Source organism: Strix aluco, chromosome 9, assembly GCF_031877795.1.
Source record: "Strix aluco isolate bStrAlu1 chromosome 9, bStrAlu1.hap1, whole genome shotgun sequence".
Taxonomy (NCBI): Eukaryota; Metazoa; Chordata; class Aves; order Strigiformes; family Strigidae; genus Strix; species Strix aluco.
The window spans coordinates 18,403,475-18,420,661 of NC_133939.1; the positions used below are offsets into that span (position 1 = coordinate 18,403,475).

At 42.1% G+C, this 17,187-nt stretch overlaps 2 long non-coding RNA genes across 2 annotated transcripts; both read right to left on the reverse strand.

The window, feature by feature from the left end:
• Positions 1 to 1,457: 1,457 nt before the first annotated feature.
• On the reverse strand, positions 1,458 to 9,242 carry LOC141927375 (uncharacterized). The gene is made up of 5 exons (XR_012624377.1): positions 8,899 to 9,242; positions 7,001 to 7,274; positions 4,222 to 4,377; positions 2,852 to 3,045; positions 1,458 to 1,889 (listed from the first exon to the last, which is right to left on the reverse strand). It is a non-coding gene; the product is annotated as an uncharacterized LOC141927375 (long non-coding RNA).
• A 1,940-nt stretch (positions 9,243 to 11,182) lies between these two features.
• Positions 11,183 to 16,697, reverse strand: LOC141927376 (uncharacterized). Its single transcript, XR_012624378.1, has 2 exons — positions 16,625 to 16,697; positions 11,183 to 11,420 (listed from the first exon to the last, which is right to left on the reverse strand). It is a non-coding gene; the product is annotated as an uncharacterized LOC141927376 (long non-coding RNA).
• Positions 16,698 to 17,187: the final 490 nt, after the last annotated feature.

The following is a 17,187-nucleotide window of genomic DNA, read 5'->3' on the forward strand; positions in this document are numbered from 1 at the left end:
GAGGTCCCAAGGGAGACTGATCAGGGCAATTAAGGGCTATTAGTGCTGTCAGGGCCCCAACCCATGTGTAGGAACACCATCTTAAGGCTGTGATTGCACATTTGTCAGCAGTGCCATTAGTCACTAGAAGAAAGTGATGAAATTACTCTGGAATCCTTGAGAGTTTCTGCAGCCTCCTGCTTGCTTGTTGCCCATCCCTTAGCATATTAATCCATCCTAGAGAGAGTATTATGCAGCTGTGGCTTAAACAAGTAAGCAGTTGCCTCTGTAAGATAAGTAGAAAGCTCAAAGAAATCAGTAGAAACCTCCTTTCTTGTGATTTGAGTGGACTTGAATCATCATGCCACAGCACATCAGCACCTATTGTGCTGGGAGCCACAGGGACACTGTGTGCTGAAGAAATCATTCCCACCACTCATCTGGCTGCTGGTTAAAGGTTTATTTTACCACTTCTTTCTTCTCCAGAGTCCCTGTTTCAGTAGTTATAGCCATGCTGTAGTTAGCCCCATCACTAGCACTGCTCCAGCTGTCTTTCAGTTGGTGACGTATGGGAAAACAGCTGTGATTAATTTTATTTTCAAATCATTTACCCAAAATGCTATATATTGTTCTGGTTGATTTCAACTGGAATTTGTTCATACTTTTCAACACAAAATGAGATTAGAGGTCAATATTCTGACTTGTTGATGAAATACTACGTGAAGATGGACTGGGTGCAAAGGTCACTTTGTCTACACTCCAGTTAGATATTGTTGGAGCAGTGAAATTTGAGTTCAGGTAAAGGCAAGACAAGTTTGTTTTGAAACAAAACAGTGCTCTTGATAGTGGAAATTAAAAGAAATAGTGGAACACAAGGGAAAAATTTTCATGATGGTACTGTCAGAGCAGAGCAAAACTGGCTCTGCAAGCCAAGAAGAAATGTTCAGCAGCACCATCAGCTTTTGTGCAATCTGCTCCACAGGTCCACTTTTAAGTGGGACAGCATCCATACCTTCAGCAGCTTGACACATACAGAGACAGCAACGGCACGTTGCTAGTGTGCTGGCACAGATATCTTTGTGTGTGTATGTATACACAAGTCAGATTTCCATGATACTCTGGTTGTGCTCCCTTTTCCTCTGGTGAAACACCTTTCTGACATATCCCAAAAGAACTTAAAAAGTGGAAAAAGGAGGAAGAAATGCCTGGCAAAGCAACCAAAAACCATTTCACCTCAAAGATGCATGGAAGAATATGGACCTGGCTTGCAGAAGATGATTTCCATTGTTTAATTTTTATTTTCTTATTAAAAGAATCACTGAGAACTTTTAGTCTGGTGTTTCTTGCTTCCCCTTAGTAAAAGAGTTTCTCTGCTCCTTCAGTATACTTATATCACTAATTTTTTTAATGCTCTAAAGCCTGGGATGATGACTTTCTCTTGACCTCCTCTTTTACCAGCCAAAAAGCCAAGTCACAACCCTGTTGTATTTGATACAATATAAACAGTGAAGACACTCCAAGAGCTGTAAAAGCTAAAAGAGGTGAACCACATAAAGAAATGGCTTATAGAAGTCAGAGGGAAGATGCTGTACAGTGTATTTCCTATTAGTAAACATGAGTGTGGTATCCAGTAGACTGAGGGCTGACAGCTGAACTGCTGGGACCACTGGCTCTCAGAGACACTGATCCTGTTTAATTCCTTTTGCTTGTTGTTTTGTCTGTATTCATCTTCCCAGGGCTTCTCCAGTGTGCATTTTTTTACTATGTGTACAGAGAGCTCTTAACAGCATGGCACTGAGTTTCTCGGAGAGGCTCCAGTCTGCTTGATTAACATCACTATGCTCATAACAGTCGTCTCCACTCTTTCTCATTAGCAAGAGAAAATGTGTGAGACAAAAGCCGTGGAGGGCCTAGGTCAGAGAAGGAAAGAGATATTAGAAACATTTGGAGAATGAGAACGTGGAAAATAGGCATGAACAATTTCCAGAAATGTCCCAAGAGATCATTACCTTATTCAATGCCTCTCATTTCTGCCAGCCTATTTTTGTCTCAGCCCTGAATGTGTCCCTCTTAGTATATACAGCTAACTTGGTAATTTTTAACTCATGGCACTAATTGAATTGTTATTGAATGTGATTAATTAGAACTGGAACAAGTCTTTAACAAAGAATTTATCAGGTCCTTTTTTGCTCCCTCCACTGACTCACTGCTTCCCAATGGCTCTGAAACTTTCCATTTGGACATGCTGATACAATTCTTGGCAGGTCCCAGGTACCTGAACCCCACTGGAACCTGCTGCTTTATGGGCATGATGCCAGTGTAGGCAGCCTGGCCTCCTCCACCAGGTGGGCCAGATTTTTTGCTAACACTATTTCGTCTCCAAGAGCACCAAGACTGGCTCAGCAGACTACTGCTTGGAACTGCAACACTCAGGTCAGATTAACTGAGCTGGAATAATGCAGACACCATAGCAGAACAGAAGGATTTGGAAACCAGCCTATCTAGACTCCTAGATTTCAATGAGAATTTAGATCCTAAGTACAGATTAGGGTCTAATTATCTTTGTGGCACCAACACAGCCACAGAAGGTATAATATTACATGCAAATATATTAGAATGACTTATGATAACTCTGGAGATATGTGTGTATGTACATGCAGAGATACATATACATTCATCTCAAGTACAAGAATTTTTATGCATCTTGTGATATTCTTGGTCACAATGACATCAAATAACACTGAATTCCCAGCCTGATTGTAGCTGAAATGGAAAACGTAGTTTTAAGTGGTTCTGAACTTGGCATTTTTTATTTCATTGGCCATCTCTTCTTCTATTTATTCCCCATGGAAGCAAGCAGTGAATACCTTACCTCAGAGGTCTCTGGACAGGAAAACTGCTATCCTCGTGTCAGCTGGAAGCTCTTGGTAATGATTGCCAAAGAAAGGAGCAATTTGACGCCAGGAGCTGCACATCTTTCAGAGTATGGACTCAGGATACAGGCTCTGCCTGCCCAGATCAAGATGATGGTTTTGATCTTGTTCCTGTAACTTCCGCTGAGCAAGTCTTGTACAGGAGAGAAGCACAAAGACAGCTAGAAGGAAGATTTTAACTGAACTGCTTGTCAACCAAAATCTTGTTTTCATTTCAGTGAAAAAGCAGTGTAGTAAAGCCAAAAATAGAATGAAGTTTTTCTAAACCATTAAAACAATTTTTAAATTCAATGCTTCCATTTTTTACTTCCAAGTGATCCTTCAAAAATAATAATAATTGATTTTATTCTTGTTTCAAGGGAAGTCATAATTGGTTTTAGTCTGGAATTCAAAATATGCTGAAATTATGACTTCTGAAATGTTCATTTTTGCTGTGGGACAGCTTCAGGCCAAAATCAGCCAAAAACTGGAGAACTTTCAGACTGTTCTATGCTGAAAGCCACACAAAACGTGAGAAATTAGTATTTCCTAGAAATTATTTCAATCACTAACTGAGGTACCTCTTCTGCATGTGTAAAATTGAGCTTCTTTTAGGGGGTTGCATGAAACTGAGGCTTCGGATAAACTTTGTTAGGGAAAGCCTTCCATCTTCTCTGAATGTAGATGGAAATATTCAAGTTCTAGCTCAAGCAAAACCAAATTTATTAAGTTAATTCCAAAGTATGCCCAGGTAATTGCTAACTCACAGAGAATTATGGCAGTTTGGAAATTAAAAAAGAAAAACAAAACAACAAAACAAACACATGAACATGGCAAAGCTTTCTTGTTGGTCTGTTTAGTGCCCAAGCAAAACATTAAATCCAGATGTGTTTCACCTCTGGCTCAGCCATGAAGTGGCAGAATGTTGGGTGAGTGGTGCATCTAAGCTTTGGACAACACCAGCCCTAAGCACCCGTCCTCTCCCTTGCTGAGTACATGTTGCTTAGGTGTCTTAAGAGAAGAGAGATGCAGCCTGGCATCAGCTCAGGTCAAGTATTATCTTAAAACATGAGGCATAGCACGCTTAGACAATTGGACTGAAAAACAAACAGAAGTAGGTTGATAGCTATTTACACTAGACTTTGAGTTCCCTTGTCTCAACTTACAAAAAAAAATCACATATTTAATTACAATTTTCCAAGACCTTCATATATTCATCTTGATGGTAATGTGCTTTGGCACCTGAGACCAAATGAAAAGAAATGAGGGCAGAACAAGTATATACTAAGAAAGTTCAGTCCTACCCACTTACTTGAGCTAATCATCTCACCTGTACACTGCTCAGCAACCAAAAGGCACTTCAAGTCGGCTGTCCTCCCTGATTTTCCTGGGGAACATAGACGAGGTAGAGTATGTCACCTGGGTGGTGAGTTCATCGTTATTTGTCCTGCCAGCTCACCAGAAGTCTTCTTTTGGGAGCATCGGTCTCAAGTGTGGAACCAGGAAAAAAAAAAAAGTGACTTAAAATCAAGTTGCCAAGTTTGGAATAAAAAGAAAAAACCCTCTCATTCTTTCATCAGTGGTAACTTCAGTGGATTTTGTGGAGCAACTTGTAATACAAACTGGCAGCAATATTTGAGCAGACTCCAATTCTCTCTCTCTGGGCCTTGGGTCCCCATCTGTACGCATGGGATACTAGCATTTTTCTGACTCACAGAGGTTTTGAGAGGATAAAGAGGTCAAAGCAGCAGGAATAGGAAGGGGATGTTATCAGATAACATAAGATATTTTTGCTGCTGCTCTATATGTAGATACAGTACACTTCAACTCATAACAGCCCTGCCATGGGTACAGCTGTGCCACAGGGAGCTCAGGACCCTGCCCAGGACTGGGGAGAGGTGCTGAGGCAACCAGTCCTCACCGTCATGTCCGTGACTTTGTCACATTCACAAGTGTGAGCCTACCCATCTCTAGATGCGTGTCTGACAGGTTTTGGGGGTGCTTGAGTTTGCAATGCCCTGTCAAGAGCTCCAACTCTCTTCTAAGGCTTCTAATGCAACTCCCATCCAGCACGGTCAAGACCTGTCCTTCCTTTCAATGTGTTTTGACCAGGCAGTGGTGGAACATTTGCTTACTACCAGCTACTTAAATTCCTTTTTCCTTTTCACCCAACAAATATTTCTCCAAGCCAAACACAAAGAGTTATATTGTACACAGTCTTTGAAATGTACACTTAATTTTCAAGGAGGCTGCTTCAAGGAGGGCAGCATACTTGTAGGTATTTTGAACTAGCAAAAGAAAAGGAAAAAGATAATGCAACGGTGGAGAACTGAAGCATGACTTCTCTGATGTTTGTTTTTTTTCTGTGCCAGCAAAGATTCAATAGTGTGGAGGATTTGTCTGCAAAGTTATTCTTTGTCCTCCCTCCTTTTCTTTCTATTTCACTCCTCTCAGCTGTAGTAGTTCTTTATTCTCATGATAGTTCGTGAAATGCCTCATTTGCAAAATAAAGTATCACCAGCACCTGCTAGGTAAAGGACATCATGGCCAGCATGGTGCTGTAACCTCTCCACAGGATAAAAAAAGATCAGCGAGGCGCTCAGGTGGGAAACCCCATTTGGAAACTACCCAGGTTGCAGAAGCTGGTGGGTGTTGTAAGATGTATTTCTCCTTTCAGTCAATTATAAACCACTGTGTTTGCAGAAGCAGTACATAAGCTGCAAAACAGAGGCCGTGACTATTCATATTCACTGAGTCGCTTATTTTTGGTAAATTCAAATATGCCCTTAAAATCCCAAGGCTGTACATTAAGTTTCAACGTCTGTGTTTGTAAGGTATTTTCGCATGCAGGTCTCATGTCTGTAAGGAAGGTTAGCTGATTAATTCTCTCTGTATCAGTTTTCCTTCCATGAAATCTGTGTCCACAAAGACCTGGGAAAACGACAGGCAAGAAGAGGGCAAGGCTTCTACCAAGATTGTCTGGAAAAGGATAGATCCCCAAAGTCAGACGTCTGCCAAAAAGCAACTGCAATTACACGCATCAACCTCTGCAGATTACACCAGAGAGAGTAGAGCATAGGTTTCTTGGGTGCTGATGGCACAGCACTTCAGTGTATCAGACCTCACAAATTTAAAAATTAAATAGAACAAGGTAGATCCAGTAGGTTATTATTTTGTCAGAGTTATTAACAATCCTTTACATTTTAATTGCCCATAATTTCCTTAAAGGCCCTGCAAAAAGAATGTTTAAAACTTTGGGTTATTGAAGAAGTAACATATCTTAACAGGAAGCAAAATTTCAGCCAAAGAGGTTTTTGGCCAAAGACCAGAACTATTGACCTTTCCCAGAATTTACTTAATTTTTTTAAATTATAAAATATTTTAACAAAAAACATATAGCAGAGTTAGACATCAAATTTTGTTCTGATTTTCAGCACCGTCATGATCTTCCTTCTAGGTGTTCATGGTGACTGGGTTGTCATGAGTAAAAAATTGAGGTTAAAGTGATGCTCTCTTATTATTGAAATGGTGGCTGACATCAGGTGGGATGTTAACACCTGTGTGCATGTGTCTGAGAGAGAGAAAAAGAGGAAGAAGTTTGTATTCAGTAGTTTTATGGAAAGTCCCAAGGAATAAACCAAGCACCTTTCGCAATCTACCACTATAAACTCAGAGATCTTGCCAACGCTTGAACAAAATGATCCTACAGCTCACTTCTGGAGGATATTTAATCCTTGGGGGTAGCGAGGTGGCAGAGGTAGTGTCTGCTTTTTTACCTCCACATCCTCTGACTCAGCTCAGAGCAGAACACACTGCTTCGCAGTCACTACCTGTCCACCAGCCTGCACAGCAGCTTTATGAGGATCAGACATGTGTCAGCCCGTCTCACTTGCTTTCTCTTCTCTCTCTCTCAAAAGAATCAGTCTCAGTTGATTTGACTTGATTTCTTTGTCACCAGAAAAAAGCAAAGTGTGTACACTCAGGTCAGAGCATGGGGCTGGTGCACAAACATCCAGGTGCAATGGTGAGGAACACTTAATCCCACTCCCAACAGCACAGCCTCCCTCATGCTGCATCCCTCTGCCCCCGTAACGCTACAAGTACCGTACCTCAGGCAGCTCTGATGAATGAAGGATTTAATTACAGTCATCTGAAGGGGCAGTGGAGGTGAAGGACACGTGAGGATTTGCACTTGTGTAATGCTCGGTGGGTTGCTGTCCCTGAGGCTGAAGGACAAGCCATCGGCAGTGCTGGGATGCTGGTGCTGCAGGTGGGCAGGATCACACCCCAAAGGATAATTGCCTTCATGCTAAATGGTTTTCTGGATGCATGGAAAGTATTTTGGCATGAAATTTCGTACAATGCAGAGCTGCTCTTGAAGTCCTGCAGCACATAAAGGTCCATCAGAGGAAACCCAGGTTTGCTCCCTTTCCAAGGAGGGTTTCCCAGCCCCAGAATTCAGCATATTGTACAAATACTAATTTTATTTACATGGAAATAAAAGGAAGACTGCTCTTATTTTAAACAACTCCTATCTATCACAACAGAAAAAGTTGCATTTCACATGGCTTGTGGGCAGATGGATGACACACAACACACCTGGCCTCTGACTCATTCTATTTCTTACTGTTACTTTGTGTTTTACGCTGGAATTGCTTAACCCTGAAGCCTTCAAATTCACTGAGGATCATCTGTGAATTTTCTAAGACTATGTCTGCATTAGCAAGTAGGATGGACTAAGAGAAGCAGAGCCATGGACTAGGAAAATTTTTGCTGAGGACTTGACATCCACAGTAAATGCATTTCATGGTTGGATTGGTTTTGGGTTTTGGTTTTTTTTTTTTCTTTTTTTTAGTTCATGCCAACCACAGTCTGGTCTGAGGGATTGATTTCCCAGTAGTGACTGGAATGGATTAGGGGAGCACATATTCCAGATAAATTTCCTCCAAAAGGACACTAATTCAAGCATCCTTAAGATGGCACCACAATGCAAACCAGTCTACTTCTAACATGAGCTCCTGATCTGAACTGAAACACTAATGCAGACACACACTCAGGTCTTCACAATGGTTTTAATTAATGGATCTGTATTCTCAATCCATATTTAGGAAGAAAATTGCAGTTAGCAGTGCTAAGAGAAAAAAATAAGGACTTGGTATGGCTCAAGTATTTGTTTTCTCTGGGCTCACACCAGATGAGGCGTTATGGTTACTAAGGATATGAGATGAATAAGGTTAGCTCTGCCTTGATCTCCAAGGGTGTTGATTTATGAATTTTATCAACCGTCCAGCCACACATAGAGCTAATGTAAGAAACTTCCCATCTTGTTGAATAAGGGATGTGCCTATTTCCCTTTCTGTAAATCTCACCTGACCTTGGAGGGAGTTGACAAAAAAAAAGGTGGAGGGGGTGCGGGGAGTACTGAGAAAAGAAAAAAATAAACAAGAAATTAAGCATGGGATAAGATCAACACTACTATTCATTTGTCCTAAGTGTATGAGATAAATTAAAGAATAGAGATCTCTATCTGGGCAAAATGTGCATCCAGTACCCTTCTTCCCCTCCACTAAAGTAGGAAATATGTAGTTTATGACCAGCTGGGACAATCTCTATGAATAGCTTTAAGGCAATAAATCACAGAAGCTGGTTTGTCCACATTTCTTTCTTTTCTTCAGACTGTTTGGCTAAATCTCCCACAGAGAAAGTTACGCCATGCAGGGGATTCAGGAAAATGCATGAAAAATGTACTCAGGTCACCTACAAATTCTTCAGCTCTGGCCAAGGTCCAGTTGTGGCTTTAATACAAGACAATGCCTAACTGCTCTCCTTCACCGAATCCTATGAGAGCAGCTGTTTAAACATTTATCAGTAAATGTTTCAAAAAATAGACCTCACTGTAGTACAATGATGCTATTTGAGCCCCCAGTTTTGTTTCCGGGACCTATAGAACACATGTGGGTTTGGGTGGGGTCATCCCATAGTCCCACAGTTGGCTTATTTTACTCACATTCATGCTAAATACCTCACTAATATTTTTTTCTGTGTGTTCCTGATTCTTCACAAACTGGTTCAGCAAATCCAAAGCTGTGGCAAAGACTCAGCATGTTGAGAAAAGGCCTCCTTACAGCTGCATCAAGGAGAAATTGAGCCAGAAGAGACCTGGCTTGTTTTCTCACACTGCTTCCAACTGTTCCTCATATCCGTTCTCTCTAATTCACTTTTCAGATTCATTCAGCATATTCCTATCTGAGGATGCTGTGGATGCTACAAGTCTACGTGAGACCAAGGAGGACAGAGAAACTTCCTGAAAGAGAAATGCATTGAGTTACTAAAGACAGAGAAACTCCTTCCGGCTCTGGCAGGTCCTGAGCAGCAAATAGTGTGCTATTTGGGACAATCATATGTCCTTGCCGAGTTCTTACATGTTTTCCTGTGGATTGCTTTTGTCACTGTTGGACACAGCACATGGGGATAGATGGACCTTTGGACTGAGGCGGTACAGCCATTCTTTTGTTCACAGGAGACCGTTCATGTGTGGAACCAGGGTCCTTCTCCACTGGACAGGCAGGCTCCAAAAGGGACAGCAGTCAGCTCATTTCACAGCAGGATACCAAGAGCCACTGTTCAAATGACCTTCCAACCTGAATCAGGCATGAATCAATGATCTAAAAATGTAAAACTCTGATTACCACTTTCAGAGGTCCTGTGGATGTCCTCTGTGTTCTGGAAACATGGTTTCAGGAAAGGTTTGATTTCCCCTGGAAGGTGGATTATTAAATGCCAGTGTGGACTTCAGAGCATGTGTTTGAAGGCTCCCAGGTTGCCTGTGCTGTTGCAGTGCAGCAGGAAACAACAGCATGGCCAGCCAGTCTGCACCCAGAACTAATCTGAGCATGTTTGCCTTTCAGCAGCCAAATTTCTTCAGTCTGGGTGGCTGAAATGAGGCAGCTAATGCTATACTTAATGACCTATTTAATGGCCCATTTTCCAGAAGTGATGAGAACTTACAATTATCCCTGTGCTTAGTGTAAGCTGTGTCTGCTTAACAATCAAAAAGTCCAGACTAGGCATTCAGATGCCTCTTTTTAAGGGGGTAAAAGTAAAAAAATGTAGCCTTAGATCCTTGTCCTTCCTGCAGTAAGGTCAAAAGTAGATACATAAAAATAAAATACATTCTCCCACTGACTTTCATGAGACTCTCAGTGTGAGCAGAGATAGTCGGTCTTTCCCAAAAGCAGAGTAGCTCCAGCCAGGGATGCATGTTCTGGCCCCACTCTGCATCACGTCGGCCATGTAGGCTGCCTGCATATAGTTCACTAGTCTCTGCTGAGAGTGCCAATTGGAACTGGATGCCTGCTGGTGCAAATCCGTGATCCCATTGACTGGGAAGTCCTGACTTTCCAGGTTGTCATAGACCTCCCTAACCATTATATGCACCCTGCTCATTTTGGGGATTTCAAGGAAATAAAAGATCTCAGCTAAATGGCTCCATGTGGGACATTTGCACAACTCAAAAAGCAATTACCATTTCTCAGCAGCAAGGCCTGAACACAGGCTTTGTTGATTTTGGCTCAGGGTTGGGTGTACTGACTTGCTTGAGGTGCTATTTATGAGCTGACTTGCCATCTCAGGGTAAAGCCCTATGGACTGAAAAGCCTTTCCCGTGCAGGAAAAAATGTGCCAGCGCTCTGGAAAGGAAAACCCTGCTGCTTTATGAAATCCCTTGTCAGCCCAGTGCAGACACTTTCCATCTGGAGCTCAGTTCACCTCCATGGCACCAGGTACACATGCCAACAGCCAAACTGCTTCTGCCGTGTAAACTGGCCCATAGTGACCTCCACTCTCCACATGAGAAGGACTTAGGAAGTGGCAGAGTATGGAGTGATGGAGACTAACTACAGACATTTATTTGAATCTTTGTACTCAAAAACATCTAGGCAAATTGGTTGAAAAATGGGTTTTCAGGTTTGTGAGGAACAGTGGAAGTTTTATTTTTTTAAGTGTTTCACCCAAAATTGGAACACTTTGGATTGAAGTGTCTTTTGGTCAGCAGATCTTGAAGTCCACCATTTACTTTAGAAACACCAAAACATTTCTGCTCTTAATTTTGGGAACCTTAACATTCACTAAGATGCTGAGAATCAGGAAGTTCAGCAGCACAAATCTCAGGTTTAAAGAGTCAGGGCTTCTTGCTGCTTAAGCACTCTCCAAAAGCATTTTAGTGCACATTAACATGAAAATAGTTTACTTTTGGGACAGTATCAATAGATTTTAGCTCTACACATGAGAGATTTAAGGTTTCATTGGCACCTTTTATTATCCTTGCTTAGGTGGGTTTTCTCAATCAATGTTGAGGACACAGCCATGCCAAGAAAATATTCTGTTTCACTGGAGTTGTCATCTCTAGGTTTCATTCTTGTCCTCCGCTGTCTTCTCAGTCAACTTTGCCCTAATAAGCTTCACACTGACTTCAAGGGGTGGTTCCTCATCTGCCATGCAGGATGAATGACTCAGCAAATGTCCAAACCACTGCATACATTAGGGATTTTCATCCCAGAAAAGAAAAAAAATAGGTGAGAACATGGCAGAGCTACTTTAACTCAGGATGGGCTTGCTCATGATGAAAAGGTGGCTTCAGCTTGCCACTTCTAATATCAACAAGGAGGACATGGTGCAAAGCAATCAGGCAGCATGTTCAAGAGGGACAAAAGGAGGTGTTTTTTTCATGCAATGCCCAAGCAAACTCTGGGCCTTCTGTGCAAAAACACTGTACATCCCTAAGGGGTACTGGGATGCAAAAAGCAATCAGAAATTCAAGAAGAAAACTACATGTTATCTACAAAGATACAAGCTCTGCATCCTGAAATATCTGAGCCGAAGTTGGCTGGGAGGATATTCTGGGGAAAACAGCTCAAAGTATTTTTCCCTTGGCATCTCCTAGTAGCAAGATGCATGACTGGATGGACACTGGACTACAGGGACCCTTACCCTGATCTTGTAAGATGATCTTATACAAGAACAACAAGAACAAAGATGCCAACACTGTGTTCCAAAAACAGAAACACATGAGAATTACTGTCTCTGGGCAAACTTGACTATGTCCCCAACCAGCTAAATCAGCAGTCAGGCTGGGCCTGTCCAGCTCTATCCCTGCAGACAGGACCCGACACCAGAGCCTCCTGAGCCAAAGGCAAGGGCCACGTAACCTCCCTTTGGGCTGCAGGATTGCCTTATGGAGACCTGCTTTGCCCTCTAGTGACTCTTAAGCATAAAACAGGCAATTTTGCACCATCTATTCCAAATAAAAATCAGGTCCTGCTACATCTGCTGGCTACCAGACAAGCAGTGGGGTTGTTCTGACTTTGTTTAGCCTAATTGAGAATATCTTGCTCCTGAGGCAGACTGGTCACCACTGACTGGGAGGTATGTGGGATGGAGCAAGGGAAGGAGATGCTATTCTGAAAAGTTGAGAACAGACACCCTAAATTGGGGAATGAATGTCCAAGTGAATTGTAAAGGAAAATCCTCCAGGGCTGATCTATTTCTAGTCTGCACATGCCTTGGAACTGAAAAGAGGCTATTTGGGGGAAAAAGGAATGGATGAATAATGGAAGCAAAAATAGTCACTCCACATTCCTTTCCAAAGCCATGTTGCCTACAAACCCTTTGGAAACAATCAATGATTCATCAGAACATGAGCTCATATTTTGTGATCTATGGGGCCATAGACTTTGTGATCTATGGTCTGTGTAAGTGACTATTAAAAGAGCTCTTAGTTGGAAAAATAATAACACTGGCCTTTGTTTAAACAGTAGCAAAGGAAGAGAGGGATTAGAGTAGATATCTAGATATTTGCAATTGCTGAGCTTTATGGAAAGCAAACTCTGAAAATACTGTATAGAAAACTCTTTTCCTTTAAACTTAGGAATAAATACTAATATTTTATATTTTGAAAATGCTGGTCTGTCTTTGCTAAATTAGAGAGACTTTTGTTAAAATCCAAAATAGTCTAAGGAAGCAAATGTAGTTAGATTCCCTAGTATCACAGAAATTAAACAAAATTTCTTTGGAAACTCTCATATAGTCAACTCTGTGGTCAGAAAATAAGGTTATGATCATGTGATGGAAATATACTTTTTTGTGCTTCTTATATATAAACTATATTACAGAAACTAAAACTCGGTCTAGATGTTTTGGTGAGTAAATATTGCTATTTTCTCAAATACTCAGATAAGAACATTAAGTACTACACTTTGAGCACTAATGTTCACTAAACAACAAAAAACTGGGGACCATAAATTAACTTAAATGGAAAACTTAAGCCCAGAAATAGTCTTAAGCTTTTGTGCAAAGATTTACAGGAATATTCCAGGCAGGCTGGAAGCCATTCTCTCGCACCACTGACTAGAATGGGTAAAAAAACCCAAAACACAACAACAACCCTAAAACAAAAAACCCAAAGTCCATCCCAACTAATTTGTGAATGAAGGACGAAAGGCTGCATTAGATGACTTGCTCAGCTGCCAATTTAAAAACATATTTCATTTGGGTATCTTAATACCTACAATTGCACCTAAGAACTTAGTCTTAATTAGGATTTTCTGCAAATCAGTGTCATCAGCTTGGATATAGGACAGAAATGTTTGGCTCTGGTTAAGTCACTTAGACCTACTGCAGAAGGGTTTGGAAGAAACTGGGAAAGACTCACATGAAGTCTGTAACCATGTTTGAAAGCACTGGCTATCAGCTCCATGCCCATGCTGGATACCCAGATCTTCACATTAGCATCTGTTTTTTTAAGGATGCTCCTTTTCTGTATTTTTCTATGCAGAATCCACTTTCACAAACTGGGCTTTTGCAGGCTACAGCTGGCCAGACTCTGGTGAGCCATGCCTGTGCTGGGCTCTGCCATGGATTTGGTGGCTTGATTACTGCCAGCAGATGATTAGGAGTGGGCTCATCTGATTTTTAACTTTACCACTCCAAGCATAATTATTACTTGCACTCCCACATCCCAAAAGATGGATGATTGTGTAAATTCTGTGCTCTTGTCCAAGAGCTCCTGGACCCCGGCAGTCACTAGATGTCATCAAGCGAGGCAAGCCAGAGGGGGCTCAGGGGAAGCACAGCCCTGCTCTCGCTAAGTTAGTTTTAAAAACAGGTAGATACACCCAGAAGGTATCTGTAAGACATGAGCTGCCCTTATATGGGTAAACTGTTTACTTTTACTCACTGTCAGCTCCAGTGCACGCAGATGAGTATCCACACTTAGCTTTACCATCCCCGAGGACTATAAACTAATGCAGACAGTCCTTCCAAAATCAGGTCAGCCTGAAAATACTGATTGGCTAAAACAGTGATTTTGAGGCTTTTAAAACTTTCTTCCTGTTTTTTGACCCTTTAGAGACATAGGAGTGACTGTTCCATAACTGAGTGTTCAAGATCTTGCTTCTGATAATAATAAAGTGTTTCACAGGAAGGAAAACCACAGCAGTAGATGTTTGATGATAGTCTCTTGCACATTAGTTTGTTATTGCACATTAGTTTGCTACTGATCTTTGTAGTTCATAACTGATTTAGACCCAGAAAACTAGAACTGAATCACTAGATTTTCATGTATCACATTCCTTAGCTCTTCTTGACAGCTTGCAAGAGGTAGAAAAGCATCAGGAAAAGAAATTTGTAGTTCTTCTCTGAATGGTGGCAGCTGATAACCATCCTGCAGAACAATTCAGGAATGCCAAGAAGCAATAGAAAGGCCTAATCAGAAGTAGTTCTCCTCTGAGTTCCCATTTATCTATCTAAATGAGACAGGCTTATGCCCATTTCATGTAGACATGCGTCCTCAGTGGCAAAAACATGGGTATTGCTGGGCAGTTTCAGCTTTGCAGAGCTGCAGGGTAGGCTTGGACACAGCTGAGGCAGCATGAAGCTCCTCTGGATCCTTGGTGGGAGCTCTGAGAATGCTGTTCTCCTCAACCTGGGGAATCCAGTCAACACACAGAGGCAGGTTCAATCAAACACTGCTGAAATCTACCCAAGGCAGATTTAACAGCACTAAAATTAGCAAATGCCTAAGAGGGCACAAACTCCCTTCAGAGTTGTCCACCTGCACCCACATGCTGCTGACAAAGTCCCACAGTCCCATGAAGGTTTACCCAAGAGCAGACAGGTGTTATCAACCCAAACATTCCAACTGATTCTCCATCTCTGAAGGTTTCTTTGTGTCCCTTTTTCTATGAAGAGGCCCGAGAAGGCAGTGCTTTGGCCTGGCCATCCACAAGAAGAGAGGTGGAGATGCAAGGGAAAGAGGAACAGGTTGTGACAAAAGATGCTACTGGCCTGTTACTCAGTGGGGAAAAAAATCAAGTCAAAGCTGAAGTACTCAGAATTAATTTTGTTCTATTTTTCACAAGCAAGTAAGTTCTAACCAAGCAATTAAGATGGTTAATTGTATTAATGGAATAGGTTAATCTGAAGGAGGATAGTGTAAGAATGATTTAGAGAAATATCCAGATTTAAAAAAAACCCATGTATTCAAGCTGGCAAGGGCTGCTGAAATTCCCCCTAGAGTGCTTAAAGAATTAGCTGAACTAAACCCTCTGAACCATTAGTGATTGCCTTCAAGGAGGTAAAGACGACAGCAGAGGTCCCAGAGGAGTGGAAAAGGGCAAGTGTAATACTTATCTTAAAAAGAGGGCAGAGGGGGGCTCTGGGGATTAGCCTTTCCAGGAGTCAGGACATGCAAGAGATTACTGAGCATCCCATCATTAGTACCAAACGGATAATGAAATGATAAGGACCTGCCACCAGGGATTGGATTTAAACAAGTGTGTCAAACCAATCCGAATTCCTTGAGAATGTGACCTGATAGAGAAGGGGAAACTGATGTGTGTGATCCTAGCTTGAGAGCAATAAGGCTTTCAATGCTTTTTCCTCTCTGACATCTCATAAGTAAACCAGGGAATTATGCTCTAACCACCACTGACTCACGGGCACTGGTACTGAGCAGTTGGACAGGGAAGGGCTAATATTCCTGTCATTCCTCTAGTATATTTACATCCCACCAGTGTCATTATATCAAGAGTATCTTCTGCTTTCTTACCTGTGTAAGCTCACTTCTCATGTCCTCACCATAAGTGAGGTTTGAAGTTTTAGTACAGACCTTTAAAGATCAGCACCCATGAGGCCACTGCAGACCATAAATGCAATCAAAAAAAGCTATGTGAAGGTGGAGATAGTCGAGAACAAAAGGCTGGATCTCCTTTGCACTGAATTTTGAATATTTTTTTTAAAAATAAGGGTTTTATAAACTCCCCATACCTTTATTAGAGTTTGAGCCAAAAGCCACCTGGGCTAGATATTCACTCTAGCAGTGAAGTGCATTTGTGAGACAGATTCGATTTCTGTGCCCAGCTCTATGGGTACATGCCCAAGGCCAGACGAGGGGTAAGGCTCCTTCCCCTTCCACAGGCTATTGTGATGGTTTCTACAGCATGTAGAGAGAGAAAATAACTCTAGGAGACTTGCTTTGCCTACCCCCAGCTTTTTGGGAGAAAGGTACCATGCCTTGGAGTGGTGCAGCATTTTCTGATCCTCTCTACCAGAGCCCCTTTCAAAATGGGAGGCATGAGACAGCAGTTTGGCAGACCCTGCTTGACAAGATTTGACATCTAAATTGAATGTCCAGGCCTCGAATTCCTAGGATTTCATTGAAAAGTCAGTAGACTTACCTCTCTGTAGCTTGTGGGCTGTAAAACTGGCTGTGTGCTCCTCCAGATAAGGGCTTCTTTGTGCAATGTTGTGTAACGGCTGCCACAGGGTTGATGTGGGCCAGTCCATAAATAACTTCTGCATAAATATTTTTAGCAAATACTTTCCGCTCTCTTGAGATACACTGGACAGCTTGAAGTGTGTGTATCTGCGCGTGAAGTAGGTGGGGGATGCTAGAAGAGCTCCCACCCTGAGCACAGAGCAAATATCACAGCACTCCCGATATGCACGTTAACGCAACAGGAGCTGACACCTCTATGCAAGAGTGTCCAGAGCAAGCAGGATGTCTCAAAAGAGCTGCCTTATTGGAGTGGCAAGGTGTGTTGTCCTGTGGTAGAAATGTGAATGAACCCAGTGCCCATGAGAGGTGGATGCCAGCAGAAGTGCTCTGAACAGGAGAACCCCCAGCCATCCTACCTGAAGGGCCCCCTACTAGCCATCTACTGACCTTTCTGGTGCGTGCTTAATGCAGAGGGAAGTGCAGACTGCTGGTTCATTTCCTATGAGGATAACCCGCCTTTTA